Here is a 20801-nt window from a genome sequence, read left to right as displayed (position 1 = left end):
TAGCATTGCCTTTAAATTGTTTAGCCTTCCATAAGCTTCCCACAATAAGTTGGGTGAATTTTGGCCCATTCCTCCTGACAGAGCTGGGTTAACTGAGTCAGGTTTGTAGGCCTCCTTGCTCGCACACACTTTTTCAGTTCTGCCCACAAATGTTCTATGGCATTGAGGTCAGGGCTTTGTGATGGTCACTCCAATACCTTGACTTTGTTGTCCTTAAGCCATTTTGCCGCAATTTTAGGAAATTCTTAGGGTCGTTGGGGCCATTGGTGTCATTGTCCATTTGGAAGACCCATTTGCAACCAAGCTTTAATGATGTCTTGAGATGTTGCTTCAATATATCCACATAATTTTCCTGCCTCATGATGCCATCTATTTTGTGAAGTGCACCAGTCCCTCATGGGAAACAGACGCATCACAAGTTCTCAACTGGCAGGTTCATTAAATCGTACCCGCAAAACACCAGTCTCAACGTCAACAGTGAAGAGGCTACTCCGGGATCCTGGCCTTCTAGGCAGAGTTCCTCTGTCCAGTCTCAACATCAACAGTGAAGAGGCGACTCCGGGATCCTGGCCTTCTAGGCAGAGTTGCAAAGAAAAAGCCATATCTCAAACTGGCCAATAAAAATACAAGATTAAGATGGGCAAAAGAACACAGACACTGGACAGAGGAACTCTGCCTAGAAGGCCAGCATCCCGGAGTCGCCTCTTCACTGTTGACGTTGAGACTGGTGTTTTGAGGGTACGATTTAATGAACCTGCCAGTTGAGGACTTGTGAGGCGTCCGTTTCTCAAACTAGACACTCTAATGTACTTGTCCCCTTGCTCAGTTGTGCACCGGGGCTTCTCACTCCTCTTTCTATTCCGGTTAGAGACAGTTTGCTCTGTTCTGTGAAGGGAGTAGTCCACAGTGTTGTATGAGATCTTCAGTTTCTTTGCAATTTCTTGCATGGAATAGCCTTCATTTCTCAGAACAAGAATAGACTGACGAGTTTCAGCAGCAAGGTCTTTGTTCTTGGCCATTTTGAGCCTTTAATCGAACCCACAAATGCTGATGCTCCACATACTCAGCTAGCCTAAAGAAGGACAGTTTTATTGCTTCTTTTATCAGACCAACTGTTTTCAGCTGTGCTAACATAATTGCAAAAGGGTTTTCTAATGATCAATTATCCTTTTAAAATTATCAACTCTGATTAGCTAACACAACGTGCTATTGGAAAACAGGAGGGATGGTTGCTGATAATGGGCCTCTGTACGCCTATGTAGATATTCCATAAAAAATCTGCCGTTTCCAGCTACAATAGTCATTTACAACATTAACAATGTCTACACTGTATTTCTGATCAATTTGATGTTATTTAAATATAAATTTTCTTTATTTTTCTTTCAAAAACAAGGACATTTCTAAGTGACCCCAAACTTTTGAATGGTAGTGTACACATATATATACATACTGGGAGAAAAGCCCTAAGAATCTTTCAAAAAGCCTGTTCACGTGAAGTTCTCTATCATCAAAATCAAATCAAATAGCATCAAATCAAATCAAATGTTATTGGTCGCATAGACATATTTAGCAGATGGTATTGTGGGTGTAGCGAAATGCTTGAGTTACATTTACATTTACATTTAAGTCATTTAGCAGACGCTCTTATCCAGAGCGACTTACAAATTGGTGCATTCACCTTATGACATCCAGTGGAACAGTCACTTTACAATAGTGCATCTAAATCTTAAAGGGGGGTGAGAGGGATTACTTATCCTATCCTAGGTATTCCTTAAAGAGGTGGGGTTTCAGGTGTCTCCGGAAGGTGGTGATTGACTCCGCTGTCCTGGCGTCGTGAGGGAGTTTGTTCCACCATTGGGGGGCCAGAGCAGCGAACAGTTTTGACTGGGCTGAGCGGGAACTGTACTTCCTCAGTGGTAGGGAGGCGAGCAGGCCAGAGGTGGATGAACGCAGTACCCTTGTTTGGGTGTAGGGCCTGATCAGAGCCTGGAGGTACTGAGGTGCCGTTCCCCTCACAGCTCCGTAGGCAAGCACCATGGTCTTGTAGCGGATGTGAGCTTCAACTGGAAGCCAGTGGAGAGAGCGGAGGAGCGGGGTGACGTGAGAGAACTTGGGAAGGTTGAACACCAGACGGGCTGCGGCGTTCTGGATGAGTTGTAGGGGTTTAATGACACAGGCAGGGAGCCCAGCCAACAGCGAGTTGCAGTAATCCAGACGGGAGATGACAAGTGCCTGGATTAGGACCTGCGCCGCTTCCTGTGTGAGGCAGGGTCGTACTCTGCGGATGTTGTAGAGCATGAACCTACAGGAACGGGCCACCGCCTTGATGTTAGTTGAGAACGACAGGGTATTGTCCAGGATCACGCCAAGGTTCTTAGCGCTCTGGGAGGAGGACACAATGGAGTTGTCAACCGTGATGGCGAGATCATGGAACGGGCAGTCCTTCCCCGGGAGGAAGAGCAGCTCCGTCTTGCCGAGGTTCAGCTTGAGGTGGTGATCCGTCATCCACACTGATATGTCTGCCAGACATGCAGAGATGCGATTCGCCACCTGGTCATCAGAAGGGGGAAAGGAGAAGATTAATTGTGTGTCGTCTGCGTAGCAATGATAAGAGAGACCATGTGAGGTTATGACAGAGCCAAGTGACTTGGTGTATAGCGAGAATAGGAGAGGGCCTAGGACAGAGCCCTGGGGGACACCAGTGGTGAGAGCGCGTGGTGAGGAGACAGATTCTCGCCACGCCACCTGGTAGGAGCGACCTGTCAGGTAGGATGCAATCCAAGCGTGGGCCGCGCCGGAGATGCCCAACTCGGAGAGGGTGGAGAGGAGGATCTGATGGTTCACAGTATCGAAGGCAGCCGATAGGTCTAGAAGGATGAGAGCAGAGGAGAGAGAGTTAGCTTTAGCAGTGCGGAGCGCCTCCGTGATACAGAGAAGAGCAGTCTCAGTTGAATGACTAGTCTTGAAACCTGACTGATTTGGATCAAGAAGGTCATTCAGAGAGAGATAGCGGGAGAGCTGGCCAAGGACGGCACGTTCAAGAGTTTTGGATAGAAAAGAAGGAAGGGATACTGGTCTGTAGTTGTTGACATCGGAGGGATCGAGTGTAGGTTTTTTCAGAAGGGGTGCAACTCTCGCTCTCTTGAAGACGGAAGGGACGTAGCCAGCGGTCAGGGATGAGTTGATGAGCGAGGTGAGGTAAGGGAGAAGGTCTCCGGAAATGGTCTGGAGAAGAGGGGAGGGGATAGGGGAGGGGAGGGGATAGTCACAAGACGCGAGATTTAATCTGGAGAAAGAGGTCAGAGCACAGGGTAGGGCAGTGTGAGCAGAACCAGCGGTGTCGTTTGACTTAGCAAACGAGGATCGGATGTCGTCGACCTTCTTTTCAAAATGGTTGACGAAGTCATCTACAGAGAGGGAGGAGGGGGGGAGAGTTCATACCAACGTTGGAGACAGGTGGTCACTTTGGGTGTTGGGAGATGCGTTTTACCTAGTCTTCTTTTGACATGTCAGGTATAATCTTAAAGAAATCCATTGACAAACCTCTCGTGATGATTCCCTCAAACAAGACAAACACGTCTTTCAAATTGCTCTCTGTTGTTGAAATTAAATACATTTTTGACATCTCATACTGATCATTTTCAATACAGAGGCCACCGAGGCGCCATCAAGGCGCCATACAGAGGGTGATAACTGTGAAATAAGTGGTTTCTGGGTAAGGGAGCGCATCACTATGACAGCTGGGGTTAAAGGTCAGGAGGCTGTGTGAGATGGAGGACAGGGAGGACAATCAGAGTCCTGCTCGTCTGCCCACTACAGACGACCAAGGATTACAGGGAAGCCGTCATGTTGAAGGGGACAACAAATAGGTGGATAGTAGAGACTATGAAAACCATTCATAATGTGGTGGTGACTAGTTTAGTCTACCATCTACTTACAGGTACTTTTCATGTTGAGCTGGCAAAGGAATTCTTACATATTCTCGTCACAATCCAAGATAATGCTTTGAAATGGTAAAATACAATTAGATACCATGTTGCTATATGGCATTTCCGAGCAACGTCATGTAAAAGTACTGATCATAAATGTAGCAATATCACTGTTATTCTTGGGTTATTTGTTATTCTTGGGTTATCTGTTATTCTTGGGTTATCTGTTATTCTTGGGTTATCTGTTATTCTTGGGTTATATGTTATTCTTGGGTTATCTGTTATTCTTGGGTTATCTGTTATTCTTGGGTTATCTGTTATTCTTGGGTTATCTGTTATTCTTGGGTTATTTGTTATTCTTGGGTTATTTGTTATTCTTGTGTTATCTGTTATTCTTGGGTTATCTGTTATTCTTGGGTTATCTGTTATTCTTGGGTTATCTGTTATTCTTGGGTTATATGTTATTCTTGGGTTATCTGTTATTCTTGGTTTATCTGTTATTCTTGGGTTATCTGTTATTCTTGGGTTATCTGTTATTCTTGGGTTATCTGTTATTCTTGGGTATCTGTTATTCTTGGGTTATCTGTTATTCTTGGGTTATCTGTTATTCTTGGGTTATATGTTATTCTTGGGTTATCTGTTATTCTTGGGTTATCTGTTATTCTTGGGTTATTTGTTATTCTTGGGTTATCTGTTATTCTTGGGTTATCTGTTATTCTTGGGTTATCTGTTATTCTTGGGTATCTGTTATTCTTGGGTTATCTGTTATTCTTGGGTTATCTGTTATTCTTGGGTTATCTGTTATTCTTGGGTTATCTGTTATTCTTGGGTTATCTGTTATTCTGGGGTTATCTGTTATTCTGGGGTTATCTGTTATTCTTGGGTTACCTGTTATTCTTGGGTTATTTGTTATTCTTGGGTTATCTGTTATTCTTGGGTTATTTGTTATTCTTGGGTTATCTGTTATTCTTGGGTTATCTGTTATTCTTGGGTTATTTGTTATTCTTGGGTTATCTGTTATTCTTGGGTTATCTGTTATTCTTGGGTTATCTGTTATTCTTGGGTTATCTGTTATTCTTGGGTTATCTGTTATTCTTGGGTTATTTGTTATTCTTGGATTATCTGTTATTCTTGGGTTATTTGTTATTCTTGGGTTATCTGTTATTCTTGGGTTATTTGTTATTCTTGGGTTATCTGTTATTCTTGGGTTATTTGTTATTATTGGGTTATCTGTTATTATTGGGTTATCTGTTATTCTTGGGTTATTTGTTATTCTTGGGTTATATGTTATTCTTGGGTTATTTGTTATTCTTGGGTTATCTGTTATTCTTGGGTTATCTGTTATTCTTGGGTTATCTGTTATTCTTGGGTTATTTGTTATTCTTGGGTTATATGTTATTCTTGGGTTATTTGTTTTTCTTGTGTTATTTGTTATTCTTGGGTTATCTGTTATTCTTGGGTTATCTGTTATTCTTGGGTTATCTGTTATTCTTGGGTTATTTGTTATTCTTGGGTTATATGTTATTCTTGGGTTATTTGTTATTCTTGGGTTATCTGTTATTCTTGGGTTATCTGTTATTCTTGGGTTATCTGTTATTCTTGGGTTATCTGTTATTCTTGGGTTATATGTTATTCTTGGGTTATTTGTTATTCTTGGGTTATCTGTTATTCTTGGGTTATCTGTTATTCTTGGGTTATCTGTTATTCTTGGGTTATCTGTTATTCTTGGGTTATATGTTATTCTTGGGTTATCTGTTATTCTTGGGTTATCTGTTATTCTTGGGTTATCTGTTATTCTTGGGTTATCTGTTATTCTTGGGTTATTTGTTATTCTTGGGTTATTTGTTATTCTTGTGTTATCTGTTATTCTTGGGTTATCTGTTATTCTTGGGTTATCTGTTATTCTTGGGTTATCTGTTATTCTTGGGTTATATGTTATTCTTGGGTTATCTGTTATTCTTGGGTTATCTGTTATTCTTGGGTTATCTGTTATTCTTGGGTTATCTGTTATTCTTGGGTTATCTGTTATTCTTGGGTATCTGTTATTCTTGGGTTATCTGTTATTCTTGGGTTATCTGTTATTCTTGGGTTATATGTTATTCTTGGGTTATCTGTTATTCTTGGGTTATCTGTTATTCTTGGGTTATTTGTTATTCTTGGGTTATCTGTTATTCTTGGGTTATCTGTTATTCTTGGGTTATCTGTTATTCTTGGGTATCTGTTATTCTTGGTTATCTGTTATTCTTGGGTTATCTGTTATTCTTGGGTTATCTGTTATTCTTGGGTTATCTGTTATTCTTGGGTTATCTGTTATTCTGGGGTTATCTGTTATTCTGGGGTTATCTGTTATTCTTGTTACCTGTTATTCTTGGGTTATTTGTTATTCTTGGGTTATCTGTTATTCTTGGGTTATTTGTTATTCTTGGGTTATCTGTTATTCTTGGGTTATCTGTTATTCTTGGGTTATTTGTTATTCTTGGGTTATCTGTTATTCTTGGGTTATCTGTTATTCTTGGGTTATCTGTTATTCTTGGGTTATCTGTTATTCTTGGGTTATCTGTTATTCTTGGGTTATTTGTTATTCTTGGATTATCTGTTATTCTTGGGTTATTTGTTATTCTTGGGTTATCTGTTATTCTTGGGTTATTTGTTATTCTTGGGTTATCTGTTATTCTTGGGTATTTGTTATTATTGGGTTATCTGTTATTATTGGGTTATCTGTTATTCTTGGGTTATTTGTTATTCTTGGGTTATATGTTATTCTTGGGTTATTTGTTATTCTTGGGTTATCTGTTATTCTTGGGTTATCTGTTATTCTTGGGTTATCTGTTATTCTTGGGTTATCTGTTATTCTTGGGCTATATGTTATTATTGGGTTATATGTTATTCTTGGGTTATCTGTTATTCTTGGGTTATCTGTTATTCTTGGGTTATCTGTTATTCTTGGGTTATTTGTTTTTCTTGTGTTATTTGTTATTCTTGGGTTATCTGTTATTCTTGGGTTATCTGTTATTCTTGGGTTATCTGTTATTCTTGGGTTATTTGTTATTCTTGGGTTATATGTTATTCTTGGGTTATTTGTTATTCTTGGGTTATCTGTTATTCTTGGGTTATCTGTTATTCTTGGGTTATCTGTTATTCTTGGGTTATCTGTTATTCTTGGGCTATATGTTATTATTGGGTTATATGTTATTCTTGGGTTATCTGTTATTCTTGGGTTATCTGTTATTCTTGGGTTATCTGTTATTCTTGGGTTATTTGTTTTTCTTGTGTTATTTGTTATTCTTGGGTTATCTGTTATTCTTGGGTTATCTGTTATTCTTGGGTTATCTGTTATTCTTGGGTTATCTGTTATTCTTGGGTTATCTGTTATTCTTGGGTTATCTGTTATTCTTGGGTTATCTGTTATTCTTGGGTTATCTGTTATTCTTGGGTTATCTGTTATTCTTGGGTTATCTGTTATTCTTGGGTTATCTGTTATTCTTGGGTTATCTGTTATTCTTGGGTTATCTGTTATTCTTGGGTTATCTGTTATTCTTGGGTTATCTGTTATTCTTGGGTTATCTGTTATTCTTGGGTTATCTGTTATTCTTGGGTTATCTGTTATTCTTGGGTTATCTACAGCGGTGGAAAAGCAGAGTATATACCGAAACCACCCGCTGCTTATAAAGACTTGTGATTAGCACCCAATTAGAGGTCCATTAATGAGGTCTCGTCTGTGAGATCAGAGTTGATGGGTTTATATTACCGAAGGGTTAAGTGTGTTGAACCTGGGAGGTGCAGTCTACACGGTTTGTTCGGGTCCACCTTTGTTCATTCTTCTCCTTTCCCACCTGATACTTTGCCTCTGGGGCTGAGCTCTTTCCTTTAAATACCTGTTAATTGACTTAAGAACACATTAGTCTTTGTTTGGTCAGCAAAAGGAGCCCTGTGCTATCGCTCAGTGTTGAACAGTGTATTTTTTTCTACAGCTTTATAAATCAAGCCCCTGCTTGCTCTCTTTGTGTGGATTATGAACAAGAGCTGTCTACCCGTGGCAGTCTATTATCCTCTACTGCCCCAGACAGTCTGGCAGTCTGTTATCCTCCACAGCCCCAGACAGTCTGGTAGTCTGTTATCCCACTGCCCCAGACAGTCTGGTAGTCTGTTATCCTCCACCGCCCCAGACAGTCTGGTAGTCTGTTATCCTCCACCGCCCCAGACAGTCTGGTAGTCTGTTATCCTCCACCGCCCCAGACAGTCTGGTAGTCTGTTATCCCACAGCCCCAGACAGTCTGGTAGTCTGTTATCCCACAGCCCCAGACAGTCTGGTAGTCTGTTATCCCACAGCCCCAGACAGTCTGTTATCCCACAGCCCCAGACAGTCTGGTAGTCTGTTATCCCACAGCCCCAGACAGTCTGGTAGTCTGTTATCCTCCACCGCCCCAGACAGTCTGGTAGTCTGTTATCCCACAGCCCCAGACAGTCTGGCAGTAAGACTCTGACTTTAACTATGCTCCCTACAGTAAACCACTCTCCCGAGGCGTCGCTAGGATGTAGCTAGCTGTTTTCTCCCTCATTACACCCCCCTCACCTGCCCACTCCCTGACGTGGACGTGAATCAACCTACCTCCCCATGCACACACAAACACACATTCACTCTCAAGTCCAGACCCATATGATGCCTTTTACAGAGCTCTCTTAAATGAAATGACCACACTGGGAGGGAGGTAGGGAGTTTTACTGAGAGGTAGGGAGGTTTACTGGGAGGTAGGGAGGTTTACTGGGAGGTAGGGAGGTATACTGCTTGGGTAGGAAGGTGGGGAGGTTTACTGGGAGGTTGGGAGGTTTACTGGGAGGTAGGGAGTTTAACAGAGGTAGGGAGGTTTACTGAGAGGTAGGGAGGTGGGGAGGTTTACTGGGAGGTTGGGAGGTTTACTGGGAGGTAGGGAGGTTAACTGAGAGGTAGGGAGGTTTACCAGGAGGTAGGGAGGTGTACTGAGAGGCAGGGAGATTTACTGATAGGCAGGGAGGTAGGGAGGCTTACTGAGAGGTAGGGAGGTTTACTGGGAGGTAGGGAGGTTTACTGGGAGGTAGGGATGTAGGGACGTTTACTGAGAAGTAGAAAGGTTTACTGGGGGGTAGGGAGGTTTACTGGGAGGTAGGGATGTAGGGAAGTTTACTGAGAAGTAGGAAGGTTTACTGGGGGGTAGGGAGGTTTATTGGGAGGTAGGGATGTAGGGAAGTTTACTGAGAGGTAGGGAGTTTTACTGGAAGGTAAGAAGGTTTATTGAGAGGTAGGGAGGTTTACTGAGATGAAGGGAGGTTTACGGAGAGGAAGGGAGATTTACTAGGAGGTAGAGAGGTTTACTGAGAGGTAGGGAGGTGTACTGAGAGGCAGGGAGATTTACTAATAGGAAGGGAGGTAGGGAGACTTACTGAGAGGTAGGGAGGTAGGGTGGTTTACTGGGAGGTAAGAAGGTAGGGAGATTCTCTGAGAGGTAGGGAGGTAGGGAGGTTTACTGGGAGGTTGGGAGGTTAACTGGGAGGTAGGGAGATTTATTAAGAGGTAGGGAGGGAGGGAGGTTTACTGGGAGAGAGAGAGGTAGAGAGATTTTCTGGGAGGTAGGGAGATTTACTGAGAGGTAGGGAGGTTTACTGAGAGGTAAGGAGGTTTACTGAGAGGTAGGGATATAGGGAGGTTTACTGAGTGGTAGGGAGGTTACCTGGGAGGTAGGGATGTAGGGAGGCTTACTGAGAGGTAGGGAGGTAGGGTGGTTTACTGGTAGGGAGATTCTCTGGGAGGTAGGGAGATTTACTGAGAGGTAGGGCGGTAGGGAGGTTTACTTGGAGGTTGGGAGGTTAACTGGGAGGTAGGGAGGGAGGGAGGTTTACTGGGAGAGGTAGGTTTAGATGAGGTAGGGATGTAGGGAGGTTTACTGAGTGGTAGGAAGGTTACCTGGGAGGTAGGGAGGCTTACTGAGAGGTAGGGAGGTTTAATGGGAGGTAGGGAGGTTTACTGGGAGGTAGTGAGATTTACTGGGAGGTAGGGAGGTTTAGTGAGAAGTCGGAAGGTTTAGTGAGAGGTAGGGTGGTTTACTGAGAGATAGGGGGTAGGGAGGTTTACTGAGAGGTAGGGAGGTTTACTGAGAGGTAGTGAGATTTACTGGGAGGTAGGGAGGTTTAGTGAGAAGTCGGAAGGTTTAGTGAGAGGTAGGGTGGTTTACTGAGAGATAGGGGGTAGGGAGGTTTACTGGGAGGGAGGCAGGTGTACTGGGTAGGAGGGGAGGAAATAGGGAGCTGTCCTCGGAGGGAGGTAGGGAGGTGTACTGGGTGGGATTTTATTTTTATTTTACCTTTATTTTACTAGGCAAGTCAGTTAAGAACAAATTCTTATTTTCAATGACGGCCTAGGAACAGTGGGTTAACTGCCTGTTCAGGGGCAGAAGGACAGATTTGTATCTTGTCAGCTCGGGGATTCGAACTTGCAACCTTTCGGTTACTAGTCCAACACTCTAACCACTAGGCTACCCTGCCGGATGGAGATGCACTGGGTGGAAGGGAGGGAGGTAGGGAGGTGTACTGGGAGGGAGGGAGATGTACTGGGAGGGAGGGAGGGAGGTAGGGAGGTGTACTGGTAGGGAGGTAGGGAGGTGTACTGGGAGGGAGGGGAGGAGGTAGGGAGGTGTACTGGGAGGGAGGGGAGGAGATAGGGAGGTGTACTGGGAGGGAGGGGAGGAGGTAGGGAGGTGTACTGGTAGGGAGGTAGGGAGGTGTACTGGGAGGGGAGGGAGGTAGGGAGGTGTACTGGTAGGGAGGTAGGGAGGTGTACTGGGAGGGAGGGGAGGGAGGTAGGGAGGTGTACTGGGAGGGAGGGGAGGGAGGTAGGGAGGTGTACTGGGAGGGAGGGGAGGGAGGTAGGGAGGTGTACTGGTAGGAGGTAGGGAGGTGTACTGGGAGGGAGGGGAGGAGGTAGGGAGAGGTACTGGGAGGGAGGGGAGGAGATAGGGAGGTGTACTGGGAGGGAGGGGAGGAGGTAGGGAGGTGTACTGCGAGGGAGCGAGGTAAGGAGATGTAATGGCAGGGAGGGAGGTGTACTGTAAAGTAATAGAAGTGGTTGTGGCGTTGGGGGTCATCTGGTATCCTCTCTCTTTTCGCTCCAGTGCACAGGGCCAGAGCCTGTCTGGATTAATGGGCTGTGAAGATAGGCTTCGTTTCAAATGACACTCTACTCCCTACATAGTGCATTGCCTATTTTAAAAAATGGTGCACTATAAAGGGAATATGGTGCCATTTGAGCTGTGGAGAGGTGTGTAGCGGCAGTGAGGGCAGAAAGGGAAAGAGCTTTCCACCGGATAACCTTCATACCAGGAGACACTGGTGAGATAACACCTGCGCTATTGATCTTCTGGTTCACAGTGTGCTTGCTGCCGTTCTGCAACAGTCCTGCATAAATAAAGGTGTGTAATGTAATTGAGAAACGAAGTTGAAGAGTTTCAAGAGGGTAATAATGAGGCTCCAGTGCTAACACTACACCCTGGGAACTCTGAGGTCTAAAGGTTAAAGGTTATACCGGAAAGGTTTCTGGCAAACTGAGACACAATGTATTGAGCGGATCTCTCAGACACACCAATAGCGTTTGACGGCCAAGAGCACTGAGCACCTAAGTACCGATTTTACACGTAGAATTGAGTGAAAACGATCACAGTCAGACGTCTACAGCGGGTGGTCCCCAAAAACACAGCGAGCTGAACGATACACAGCGGAACGCTAGAGCCACAAAGCTAGAGCCACAATGTTAGAGCCACAATGTTAGAGCCACAAAGCTAGAGCCACAATGTTAGAGCCACAATGTTAGAGCCACAAAGCTAGAGCCACAATGTTAGAGCCACAATGTTAGAGCCACAATGCTAGAGCCACAATGTTAGAGCCACAATGTTAGAGCCACAATGTTAGAGCCACAATGCTAGAGCCACAAAGCTAGAGCCACAAAGCTAGAGCCACAATGTTAGAGCCACAATGTTAGAGCCACAATGCTAGAGCCACAAAGCTAGAGCCACAAAGCTAGAGCCACAAAGCTAGAGCCACAATGCTAGAGCCACAATGCTAGAGCCACAAAGCTAGAGCCACAAAGCTAGAGCCACAAAGCTAGAGCCACAATGCTAGAGCCACAATGCTAGATCCTCAACGTTAGAGCCACAACGTTAGAGCCACAAAGCTAGAGCCACAATGTTAGAGCCACAATGTTAGAGCCACAAAGCTAGAGCCACAATGTTAGAGCCACAATGTTAGAGCCACAATGTTAGATCCACAATGTTAGAGCCACAATGCTAGAGCCACAATGTTAGAGCCACAATGTTAGAGCCACAAAGCTAGAGCCACAATGTTAGAGCCACAAAGCTAGAGCCACAATGTTAGAGCCACAAAGCTAGAGCCACAATGTTAGAGCCACAATGTTAGAGCCACAATGTTAGAGCCACAAAGCTAGAGCCACAATGTTAGAGCCACAAAGCTAGAGCCACAAAGCTAGAGCCACAATGTTAGAGCCACAAAGCTAGAGCCACAATGTTAGAGCCACAATGTTAGAGCCACAATGCTAGATCCACAATGTTAGAGCCACAAAGCTAGAGCCACAATGTTAGAGCCACAATGCTAGATCCACAATGTTAGAGCCACAATGCTAGAGCCACAATGTTAGAGCCACAATGTTAGAGCCACAATGCTAGATCCACAATGTTAGAGCCACAATGCTAGATCCACAATGTTAGAGCCACAATGCTAGAGCCACAATGTTAGAGCCACAATGCTAGAGCCACAATGTTAGAGCCACAATGCTAGAGCCACAATGTTAGAGCCACAATGCTAGACCCACAATGCTAGATCCACAATGCTAGACTCACAATCCTAGAGCCACAATGCTAGATCCACAATGCTAGACCCACAATCCTAGAGCCACAATGCTAGATCCACAATGCTAGATCCACAATGCTAGACCCACAATCCTAGAGCCACAATGCTAGATCCACAATGCTAGACCCACAATCCTAGAGCCACAATGCTAGAGCCACAATGTTAGAGCCACAATCCTAGAGCCACAATGCTAGACCCACAATCCTAGAGCCACAATGCAAGAGCCACTATGCAAGATCCACAATGCTAGACCCACAATGCTAGATCCACAATGGGATTATTATTGGCAACTCCACCATTAAGATCTGAGTCTGCTGAATCGAGGATACACACAGATACATTCACATTGCCACTTTTGACACTGTCAGATGACCTTTTCCATTTATTGACAGGCAGTTATTATCGAGGACTGACAAATGAAGAGCCGGCCAACTGACTTCCATTCATCTCCTGTTGCCACGGCCATTTTGCGCGTGTGTCTCTATGTCAGTCTTCATAGAGACAACCGAATGACAAGACATGTGTTCTTAGGAAGGCCTGTTTTGACATGCTTGCAGCAGGCACCGCGTCTTTTGATCGATTCCCGCCATTCAATGTTGTATCACTGACTCCTTAATTGTTGACCTTCATTGAGCGTGAGCAATGTGTATCGATGTGTTCTCGGGGTACTCCCAGCAACCCGAGAAGAGAAGAAGAGAAACCGATATATAACACTATAAAGACAGTCACTAGGCCAATTCAACCTCCCCATTGCAGGCGAGCACATGTACTTTATCATTTTAAATCTAAATTTGATCTGAGACAATCAGCCCATGAGCTGTGCAATTTGAACTTCTCGCCTTTGGATGAGAGCAGTTCTTTTTTTCCCTTCTTCTTCTTCTTCTTCTTCTTCCTTGTCTGGGCAGATTCCTTCACTAGTGTTTTTCACCGTCCTGCAAAAAAAAAAAGAAACTCAAACTTGATTCATGTAATTGTGGAGGTTACCGTGGTTACTGTTGCGAAAGGTCAAGAAAGACAAGTCCCACCTTTTAGATTGAGTTCTCGTGGGTGTTCTGTTCCGTGCCTTGTGTTCTGGATGACTTTTACCGGGGATTCTAGTTGGTCGACGTAAAGCGTTAGAAAGTGTGTGAAGACGACACAAATACATGGTTATAACCACAAATACATGGTAATAAGCACAAATACATGGTTATAACCACAAATACATGGTTATAACCACAAATACATGGTTATAAGCACAAATACATGGTTATAAGCACAAATACATGGTTATTTATGTTGAAATCCAATCGTTCTACAAACAAGTATGCATAAAACAAAACTTACACCTTGGTCATTGTTTTACTCTTGCTAACCAAGTGAGCAGAAGTGGTTTCCAGTGCCACCATAATTGATAATTGACGGAAAAACAGATGAATTAGGGAAGGTTAATTAGATGAGGACTATGTGACCAGACCCAACACCCACGATTACATGTCATACTTAATGATTTTATCAAAAACCCACAATTCAATTTTGTTGGGAGTTAATGTTTCTTTTATACCTAATGTTTATAGATAGACTGAACTGCACATGAATCTTATTTCACATCTCTCTTTCTCTTTTTCTCACACACACACACACACACACACACACACACACACACACACACACACACACACACACACACACACACACACACACACACACACACACACACACACACACACACACACACACACACACACACACACACACACACACACACACCCACGCACGCACGCACGCACGCACGCACGCACGCACGCACGCACGCACGCACGCACACGCACACACACACACACAGAGATAGCCGTATCCATGGAGTTTCTTCTTTCGTCCGTCTTCGCCGGGTCACTCCTGGGGTGCGGAGAGATAGCCAGACTTGGCCCTTTAAAATGGTGCATGGACTCCTTATCTTCCATATCATCCCTATCTGTCTGAGAGTGATGGAGGATGGAGGACACACAGTCTCATTTTCACCCAGACGACGCTCCTCTCCGACCCTCCCCGGCCCTGCATCCAGCCCACTAATGAGATTCATGGGGCGTCTCCATTGTGTTGGTGACTGATAGGGCCTTCACTTTGGTCCTCACTGGTCACTCCTCTATCCCCCCCAAGGGGACTGGGAGGAAACACCGATCCCAGACAAATGAAGTCAGAAAGGAGGGCAGTCTGAGACATAGCAGTGAACAGTGGTGAAAATGTCCCTCCTGGGTCATGTTCATTAGGTGGAAAATGTTGTGAAACTGAGTGAAACGGGCAGGCTACTGACTTGAACTTGTCTAATAAGTATATTTGACACACCTTTAAACAATGAAAACACTCTTGTCACGTCGGTGAAGAGACGACAAGAGTTTTGTCAGAATGTGGCTGGGTTTGTGGTCCCATAAGGACGACATTGTAAAACCAGCGGTTTGTTTTGGGGAAACTGGATAACTTTACAGGTAAACCGTTTTAGCTAGCTATGGTTGGTTTGGTCTTGGACCAACATATAAATGGTCTGGAACTATACTGCCAATTTTCTGATAGCGTTGGTGTGGGCATTGTGACAGATAATGTTTTCTCTTTGTTTAATAAACAGTGCCTCCTGAACTATGATATATTGAAATAATTATATGTTTTATGAAAGGGAATTTTGGTATTTTGCACTTCTCACTTTTTCTACTGTAGACTTTGGGTGCAGAATCAACTTGTAAATCATTTTGTGTTTACTCTTGAAAACAGCCTAAATATTAGATGAGGCTCTCTCCTGGTTACTTTGTTTTTTTTTCCTTCTCTCTTCCTTTTATCTTTTCCTTCTTATCAAAGCAAGGCTTCTATGGAGAGGCGTGATTTGCATTCGTAAAGATAGTTCATCGTAAACCCCCCAGAGGTGTTGTATGCTGCTGACAAACAACCTCCACTGTGAAGGAAAATAAAGGAGGAAATGATTCATTACAGTTGTGATACACAGTAGTATTCTATACGTTACAGTAGTAATACACAGTAGTATTCTATAGTCTACTGTAGTAATACACAGTAGTATTCTATAGTCTACTGTAGTAATACACAGTAGTATTCTATAGGTCACAGTAGTGATACACAGTAGTATTCTATAGGTTACATTTAGACAATATTCTATAGGCTACAGTAGTAATACACAGTAGTATTCTATAGGTTACATTTAGACAGTATTCTATAGGCTACAGTAGTAATACACAGTAGTATTCTATAGGTTATATTTAGACAGTATTCTATAGGCTACAGTAGTAATACACAGCAGTATTCTATAGGTCACAGTAGTGATACGCAGCAGTATTCTATAGGCTACAGTAGTAATACACAGTAGTATTCTATAGGTTATATTTAGACAGTATTCTATAGGCTACAGTAGTAATACACAGTAGTATTCTATAGTCTACTGTAGTAATACACAGTAGTATTCTATAGGTCACAGTAGTGATACACAGTAGTATTCTATAGGTTACATTTAGACAATATTCTATAGGCTACAGTAGTAATACACAGTAGTATTCTATAGGTTACATTTAGACAGTATTCTATAGGCTACAGTAGTAATACACAGTAGTATTCTATAGGTTATATTTAGACAGTATTCTATAGGCTACAGTAGTAATACACAGCAGTATTCTATAGGTCACAGTAGTGATACGCAGCAGTATTCTATAGGCTACAGTAGTAATACACAGTAGTATTCTATAGGTTATATTTAGACAGTATTCTATAGGCTACAGTAGTAATACACAGTAGTATTCTATAGGCTACAGTAGTGATACACAGCAGTATTTTATAGGCTACAGTAGTAATACACAGTAGTATTCTATAGGCTACAGTAGTAATACACAGTAGTATTCTATAGGCTACAGTAGTAATACACAGTAGTATTCTATAGGCTGCAGTAATGATACACAGTAGTATTCTATAGGCTACAGTAGTAATACACAGTAGTATTCTATAGGCTACAGTAGTGATACACAGTAGTATTCTATAGGCTACAGTAGTAATACACAGTAGTATTCTATAGGCTGCCGTAATGATACACGTTAGTATTCTACAGGCTACAGTAGTAATACACATTAGTATTCTATAGGCTACAGTAGTAATACACATTAGTATTCTATAGGCTACAGTAGTAATACACAGCAGTATTCTATAGGTTACAGTAGTAGTACACAGTAGTATTCTATAGGCTACAGTAGTAATACACAGTAGTATTCTATAGGCTACAGTAGTAATACACAGTAGTATTCTATAGGCTACAGTAGTAATACACAGTAGTATTCTATAGGCTACAGTAGTAATACACAGTAGTATTCTATAGGCTACAGTAGTAATACACAGTAGTATTCTATAGGCTACAGTAGTGATACAAATGTGTTTACGTCCCTGTTAGTGAGCATTTCTCCTTTGCCATGATAATCCATCCACCTGACAAGTGTGGCATATCAAGAAGCTGATTAAACAGCATGATCATTACACAGGTGCACCTTGTGCTGGGGACAATAAACGGCCACTCTAAAATGTGCTGTTTGGTCACACAAAACAATGCCAGAAACGTCACAAGTTTTGAGGGAGCATTGGCAGGAATGTCCACCAGAGTTGCTGCCAGAGAATTTAATATTAATTTCTCTACCATTTGCCGCCTCCAGCGTCGTTTTAGAGAATTTGGTAGTACGTCCAGCCTCAGAACCGCAGACCATGTGTAACCACGCCAGCCCAGGACCTCCACATCAGTATTCTTCCTCTGCGGGATCGTCTGAGACCAGCCCACCTGACAGCTGATGAAACTGTGGGTTTGCAGAACCAAAGAATTTCTACACAAACTGTCAGAAAGTGTCTCAGGGAAGCTCATCTAGGTGCTGGTCGTCCTCTTCAGGGTCTTGACCTGACTGCAGTTCGCCGTCATAACCGACTTCAGTGGGCAAATGCTCACCTTTGATGTCCACTGACACACTGGAGAAGTGTGCTCTTCACAGATGAATCCCGGTTTCAACTATACCGGGCAGATGGCAGACGTGTGGGCGAGCACTTTGCTGATGTCAATGTTGTGAACAGAGTACCCCATGGTGGTGGTGGGGTTATGGTATGGGGCAGGAATAAACTATGTGTCACGCCTTGGTCATTGTATCTTGTGTTTTGTTATATGTTTGGGTAGGCCAGGGTGTGACATGGGTTTATATGTTGTATTTCGTATTGGGGTTGTATTAATTGGGAGTGTGTATTATTAGGGGTGTGTCTAGTTAGGCTTGGCTGCCTGAGGCGATTCCTAATTGGAGTCAGCTGATTCTCGTTGTCTCGGATTGGGAACCGTATTTAGGCAGCCTGAGTGCGCGTTGTATTTCGTGGGTGATTGTACCTGTCTTTGTGTTAGTCACCAGATAGGCTGTAATTAGTTTCACTCGTTTGTTGTTTTCGTATTTTCAGTTATTTCATGTACCATATTTTCTTCATTAAAAGTCATGAGTAACCTACACGCTGCATTTCGGTCTGACTCTCTCCAAACAACAGACGAAGTTCATTACACTACGGACATTTAACACAATTTCATTTTATCGATGGCAATTGGAATGTACAGAGATACAGTGATGAGATCCTGAGGCCCATTGTCGTGCCATTCATACTCCGCCATCACCTCATGTTTCAACATGATAATACACAGCCCCATGTCTCAAGGATCTGTACGCAATTCCTGGAAGCTGAAAATGTCCCAGTTCTTCCATGGCCTGCTTACTCACCAGACATGTCACCCATTGAGCATGTTTGGGACCTTCCAGTTTTAAGCCAATATCCAGCAACTTCACACAGTCCTTGAAGAGGAGGGGACAACATTCCACAGGCCACAATCAACCATCAACAGCCTGATCAACTAATGCGCTGCATGAGGCAAATGTTTGGGTCCCACCAGATACTGACTGGTTTTCTGATCCACGCCTCTACATTTTCTATCTGTGACCAACAGATACATAATATCTCTGTATTCCCAGTCATGTAAAACCCATAGAATAGGGCTTAATGAATTTATTTAAATTGACTGATATCCTGATATGAACTGTAATTGTTGCGTGTTGCGTTTATATATTTTTTGTTCAGTTTGAGGATATTTTTTGTGTTGTAATACAATACGTCATATTTAGTCACGTCATAAGCACATTGTCACACAGCCAGGTCACACATTTTTCCTCTGAAAGAACTTTCAGCAAAAACGTGAAGTAAAAAACTGAAGAAGAAGAGAAGAGAAGAAGAATGACAAGCATCCTACAGTTACTGTTCCGTTGCTGTGTAGTAGACAGGGATCTGAGAGAGACAAAGAGAGCAAGTAGGAGCTCCTGTAAATATGTACATATTTCATTATTCTGCTTTTAATTCTGGGTTTTTGAATCAGCTGTTTTATATTTTGATAACATTGAGTTTTAATTGCATATTTCTGGTGGTTTTGACCAACAGGTCAACTCTTCTTGGCTTTGCTAGCCCCCCTATATGTTTGCATTGCCAAAGCAAGTGAAATAGATAATAAACTAAATTGAACAGTGAATATTACACTCACAAACGTTTCAGAAGAATAGAGAGATTTCAAATGTGATATTATGTATATATACAGTGCTGAAACGATGTGAAAATAGTTCACGTACAAAAGGGAAAATAAATTAACATATATATGAGTTGTATTTACAATGGTGTTTGTTCTTCACTGGTTGCCCTTTTCTTGTGGCAACAGGTCACAAATATTGCTGCTGTGATGTCACACTGTGGTATTTCACCCAGTAGATATGGGAGTTTATCAAAATTAGATTTGTTTTCAAATTTTTTGTGGGTCTGAGTAATCTGAGGGAAATGTGTGTCTCTAATATGGTCATACATTTGACAGGAGGTTAGGAAGTGTAGCTCAGTTTCCACCTAATTTTGTGGGCAGTGAGCACATAGCCTTTCTTCTCTTGAGAGCCAAGTCTGCCTCTCAATAGCAAGGCTATGGTCACTGAGTCTGTACATAGTCAACGTTTTCCTTAATTTTGGGTCAGTCACAGTGGTCAGGTATACTGCCACTAGTTTGCTTAGTTTTTTATTAAATGAAGTAATGATCAAGTAGTTATCAAGTAATTATCATTTAGTTTTCTCTTGATTTAGTTGGGTCTAATTGTGTTGCTGTTGCTGTCCTGGGGCTCTGTGGGGTCTGTTTGTGTTTGTGAACAGAGTCCCAGGACCAGCTTGTTTAGGGGACTCTTCTCCAGGATCGTCTCTCTGGAGGTGTTGGCTTTGTTATGGAAGGTTTGGGAATTGCTTCATTTCAGGTGGTTGTAATATTGAACGTCTCTTTTCTGGATTTTGATAATTAGCGGGTATCGGCCTAATTCTGCTCTGCAGGCATTATTTGGTGTTTTACGTTGTACACAGATGTTTTTGCAGAATTCTGCATGCAGAGTCTCAATGTGGTGATTGTCCCATTTTGTGAATTCTTGGTTGGTGAACGGAAACCAGACCTCACAACCATGAAGGGAAATGTGTTCTATAACTGATTACATTATTTTTAACCAGATCCTAATTGGTATGTTGAGGTTTATGTTCCTTTTGATGGAGTAGAATGCCCTTCTTGCCTTGACTCTCAGATCATTCACAGCTTTGTGGAAGTTACCTGTGGCGCTGATGTTTAGGCTTAGGTATGTATAGTTTTTGTGTGTGCTCTAGTGCAACGGTGTCTAGATGGAATTTGTATTTGTTTTCCTGGCAACTTAAACCTTTTTTTGGAATACCATTATTTTTGTCTTACTGAAATGTACTGTCAAGGCCCAGGTCTGACAGAATCTGGGCAGAAGATCTAGGTGCTGCTGTAGGCCCTCCTTGGAAACAGTAGACATTTGACTTCAGATTCTAGTAGGGTGAGGCCGGGTGCTGCAGACTGTTCTAGTGCCCTCGCTAATTTGTTGATATACATGTTGAAGAGGGAGGGGCTCAAGCTGCAACCATGTG

This window comes from Oncorhynchus gorbuscha, linkage group LG11, assembly GCF_021184085.1.
Source record: "Oncorhynchus gorbuscha isolate QuinsamMale2020 ecotype Even-year linkage group LG11, OgorEven_v1.0, whole genome shotgun sequence".
Classification (NCBI taxonomy): domain Eukaryota; kingdom Metazoa; phylum Chordata; class Actinopteri; order Salmoniformes; family Salmonidae; genus Oncorhynchus; species Oncorhynchus gorbuscha.
Note: the sequence above shows the minus strand (reverse complement) of the source record.